A 5,162-nucleotide genomic window follows, 5' to 3' on the forward strand; every position below is an offset into this window, starting at 1 on the left:
AGATGACCGAAAGTAGCCATTGACAGTGGTGATGTATCACATAAAGCCAGCCATGGAAAGGAGTAAGACTGATTGGATGAAGATAGCAGGAAAGCAGAGGTTCAGAGGAACGAAAGCATCTCCATTCGCTTATCTGAAATTCTCACCAATGAATTACATAAGTATTTTTATCCCTATTTTATTAATTAATTTCGAAAACCTCATTACCAATTTATATCTGCCTAACTGAGATTTGCAAGGTGACCATAGCTTGCTTCATACCAACAATCTCCGTGGGATTCGACCCTTACCCACGTAAGGTATTACTTGGACGACCCAGTGCACTTGCTGGTTAGTTACACGGAGTTGTGAACCATGGTCTTGGCATCATGTTTTTGGCGCCATTACCAGGGAAAGAAAGAGCGATGAATTTTACATAATCAAAGTGTAATCATGATTCCGCGTACCAAGTTTTTGGCGCCGTTGCCGGGGATTGTTCGAGTATGGACAACTGACGGTTCATCCTGTTGCTCAGATTAGGTAATTTTCTTTTTGTTTTCTTTTCAAAAACTTTTCAAAATCTTTCAAAAATTTTCTCACCTGTTTTCGAAAAAATTTATTCAAAATTTTTAAAGAATGAATTCTAGTGTTTCATGAAGCATGTGAAGCCTGGCTGGCTGTAAGGCCATGTCTAAATTTATTTGGACTAAGGCAGCAATTTGTTATCAAGAGCAAGCTAGTTGTTGCTAATCCACCTACTGCTATTCCTGATTCACCTGCTGAAGCTTGGCTGGCCATTGGCCATGTCTAGTGTTTTGGACCGGAGCTTTCATTGAAAGCTTCGCTGGCTAGTGAGCCATGTCTAATTCCTGGACTGAAGCTTTAGACTAAAAATGCAAGATTCCTGGAATTCATGTTAAAAATTTTGGAATCCTCATTTTTCTTTTTCATAATAATTTTCGAAAAAAAATACAAAAAAAAATTAGAAAATCATAAAAATCAAAAATATTTTTTGTGTTTCTTGTTTGAGTCTTGAGTCATATCATAAGTTTGGTGTCACTTGCATATGCGTCTTGCATTTTTCGAAAATTTATGCATTCATAGTGTTCATCATGATCTTCAAGTTGTTCTTGGTAAGTCTTCTTGTTTGATCTTGATGATTTCATGTTTTGTGTCTTTTCTTGTTTTTCATATGCATTCTTGAATTCTTAGTGTCTAAGCATTAAAGAATTCTAAGTTTGCTGTCTTGCATGTTTTCTTTGCATTAAAAATTTTTCAAAAATGTGTTCTTGATGTTCATCTTGACATTCACAGTGTTCTTGGTGTTCATCTTGACATTCATAGCATTCTTGCATGCATTCATTGTTTTGATCCATAACTTTCATGCATTGCATCATTTTTCTTGTTTTTCTCTCTCATCATAAAAATTCAAAAAAAAAATCAAAAAAATATCTTTCCCTTTTTCTCTCATCAAATTCAAAAATTGAGTTGACTTTTTCAAAAATTTTTAAAAATCAAAGTTGTTTCTTATTAGTCAAATCAAATTTTCAATTTGAAAATCTTATCTTTCTAAAAATCTTTTTCAAAAATCAAATCTTTTTCAAATTTCTTAGTTATTTTCGAAAATTCCAAAAATATTTTTCAAAAATCTTTTTCTTATTTTTATATCAAATTTTCGAAAATAACAATAACAATTAATGTTTTGATTCAAAAATTTCAAGTTTGTTACTTGCTTGTTAAGAAAGATTCAAACTTTGAGTTCTAGAATCATATCTTGTGATTTCTTATGAATCAAGTCATTAATTGTGATTTTAAAAATCAAATCTTTTTCAAAACTAATTTCAATCATATCTTTTCAAAAATATCTTCTTATCTTATCTTTTTCAAAAATTTGATTTCAAAATATCTTTTCTAACTTCCTAACTTCTTATCTTTTCAAAATTTGTTTCAACTAACTAACTAACTTTTTGTTTGTTTCTTATCCTTTTCAAAACTACCTAACTAACTCTCTCCCTCTAATTTTCGAAAATATCTTCCCCCTTTTTCAAAATTTCTTTTTAATTTACTAATTATTTTGATTTTTTATTTTAATTTTCGAAAAACTACTAACCTTTTTCAAAAAAAAAAAAAAAAACTTTTTTCGAAAATCACTAACTCTTTTTCAAAATTTATTTTCGAAAATTCCTTCTCTCTCATCTCCTTCTATTTATTTATTCATTCACTAACATCTCATCTCACATCTCTGCCCTCCTCACAGTTGTGTTTCTTTCTTTACATCACATTATCTGTCTTCTTCTTTTCTTCTACTAACAATAAGGAACCTCTTTACTGTGACATAGAGGATTCCTCTTCTTTTCTTGTTCTCTTCTCTTTCTTATGAGCAGGAACAAGGAAAAAGGCATTCTTGTTGAAGCTGATCCAGAACCTGAAAGGACTCTGAAGAGGAAATTAAGAGAAGCTAAATCACAACAATCCAGAGACAACTTGATTGAAAATTTCAAACAAGTAAAGGAGATGGCAGCCGAACCCAACAACAATGCAAGGAGAATGCTTGGTGACTTTACTGCACCAAATTCCAACTTACATGGAAAAAGCATCTCCATTCCTGCCATTGGAGCAAACAACTTTGAGCTGAAACCTCAATTAGTTTCTCTGATGCAGCAGAACTGCAAGTTTCATGGACTTCCATCTGAAGATCCTTTTCAGTTCTTAACTGAATTCTTGCAGATATGTGATACTGTTAAGACTAATGGAGTAGATCCTGAAGTCTACAGGCTCATGCTTTTCCCTTTTGCTGTAAGAGACAGAGCTAGAGTATGGTTGGACTCTCAACCTAAGGATAGCCTGAACTCTTGGGATAAGCTGGTCAAGGCCTTTCTAGCCAAGTTCTTTCCTCCTCAAAAGCTGAGCAAGCTTAGAGTGGATGTTCAAACCTTCAGACAGAAAGAAGGTGAATCCCTCTATGAAGTTTGGGAGAGATACAAAGGACTGACCAAAAAGTGTCCTTCTGACATGCTTTCAGAATGGACCATCCTGGATATATTCTATGATGGTCTGTCTGAGTTATCTAAGATGTCATTGGATACTTCTGCAGGTGGATCCATTCACTTAAAGAAAACGCCTGCAGAAGCTCAAGAACTCATTGACATGGTTGCTAATAACCAGTTCATGTACACTTCTGAGAGAAATCCTGTGAGTAATGGGACGCCTATGAAGAAGGGAGTTCTTGAAATTGATACTCTGAATGCCATATTGGCTCAGAATAAAATATTGACTCAGCAAGTCAATATGATTTCTCAGAGTCTGAATGGAATGCAAGCTGCATCTAACAGTACTCAAGAGGCTTCTTATAAAGAAGAAGCTTATGATCCTGAGAACTCTGCAATAGCAGAGGTGAATTACTTAGGTGAACCTTATGGAAACACCTATAACTCATCATGGAGAAATCATCCAAATTTCTCATGGAAGGATCAAAAGTCTCAACAAGGCTTCAATAATGGTGGAAGAAACAGGTTTAACAATAATAAACCTTTTCCATCATCCACTCAGCAACAGACAGAGAACTCTGAACAAAATACTTCTAATTTAGCAAACTTAGTCTCTGATCTATCTAAGGCCACTGTAAGTTTCATGAATGAAACAAGGTCTTCCATTAGAAATTTGGAAGCACAAGTGGGCCAACTGAGTAAGAGGATCACTGAAATCCCTCCTAGTACTCTCCCAAGCAATACAGAAGAGAACCCAAAAGGAGAGTGCAAGGCCATTGACATAAGCACCATGGCCGAACCTACAAGGGAAGGAGAGGACGTGAATCCCAAGGAGGAAGACCTCCTGGGACGTCCAGTGATCAATAAGGAGCTTCCCTCTGAGGAACCAAAGGACTCTGAGGCTCATCTAGAGACCATAGAGATTTCATTGAACCTCCTTATGCCCTTCATGAGCTCTGATGAGTATTCCTCTTCTGAAGAGAATGAGGATATTACTGAAGAGCAAACTGCCAAGTTTCTTGGTGCAATCATGAAGCTGAATGCCAAATTATTTGGCATTGATACTTGGGAAGTTGAACCTCCCTTGTTCATCAATGAACAAAGTGATCTGGATCAACTGACATTACCTCAGAAGAAACAGGATCCTGGAAAGTTCATAATATCTTGTACCATAGGCACCATGATCTTTAAGGCTCTGTGTGACCTTGGTTCAGGAATAAACCTCATGCCCCTCTCTGTAATAGAGAAACTGGGAATCTATGGGGTGCAAGCTGCTAAAATCTCATTAGAGATGGCAGACAATTCAAGAAAACAGGCTTATGGACAAGTAGAGGACGTGTTAGTAAAGGTTGAGGGCCTTTACATCCCTGCTGATTTCATAGTCCTGGATACTGGAAAGGAAGAGGATGAATTCATTATCCTAGGAAGACCTTTCCTGGCCACAGCAAGAGCTGTGATTGATGTTGACAGAGGAGAATTAGTCCTCCAAATGAATGAGGACTCCCTTGTGTTTAAAACTCAAGGATCACTCTCTGCAACCATGGAGAGGAAGCATGAAAAGCTTCTCTCAAAGCAGAGTCAACCAAAGCCCCCACAGTCAAACTCTAAGTTTGGTGTTGGGAGGCCACAACCAAATTCTAAGTTTGGTGTTGAATTCCCATATCCAAACTCTAAGTTTGGTGTTGGGGAGTCTCAACAAAGCTCTGCACACCTGTGAGGCTCCATGAAGAGCCCACTGTCAAGCTATTGACATTAAAGAAGCGCTTGTTGGGAGGCAACCCAATGTTTATTTATCTAATTTTTATTTTCATTGTTTTTCATGTCTTTATAGGTTCATGATCATGTGGAGTCACAAAATAAATAGAAAAATTGAAAACAGAATCAAAAACAGCAGAAGAAAAATCACACCCTGGAGGAGCATCTGTCTGGCGTTCAGCGCCAGAACAGAGCATGGTTCTGGTGCTGAACGCCCAAAATGGGCAGCTTCTAGGCGCTGAACGCCAGAACAGGCATGGTTCTGGCGTTCAACACCAGAAATGGCACACAAATGGGCGTTGAACGCCCAAAATGGCCACCAACCTGGCGCTGAACGCCCAGAGTTGTGTGCAAAGGCATTTTTACATGCCTAATGGGTGCAGGGATGTAAATCCTTGAACAACTCAGGATCTGTGGACCCCACAGGATCCACTCAGGATC

At 37.2% G+C, this 5,162-nt stretch overlaps 1 non-coding gene across 1 annotated transcript; it reads right to left on the reverse strand.

Moving 5' to 3' along the window:
• Positions 1–2,889: 2,889 nt before the first annotated feature.
• LOC148569230 (small nucleolar RNA R71) lies at positions 2,890–2,997 on the reverse strand. Its single transcript, XR_015881531.1, has one exon. It is a non-coding gene; the product is annotated as a small nucleolar RNA R71 (small nucleolar RNA).
• Between the last annotated feature and the right edge of the window lie 2,165 nt (positions 2,998–5,162).

This window comes from Arachis ipaensis, chromosome B4 (genome assembly GCF_059453495.1).
Source record: "Arachis ipaensis isolate K30076 ecotype BB chromosome B4, ASM5945349v1, whole genome shotgun sequence".
NCBI classification, from domain to species: Eukaryota; Viridiplantae; Streptophyta; class Magnoliopsida; order Fabales; family Fabaceae; genus Arachis; species Arachis ipaensis.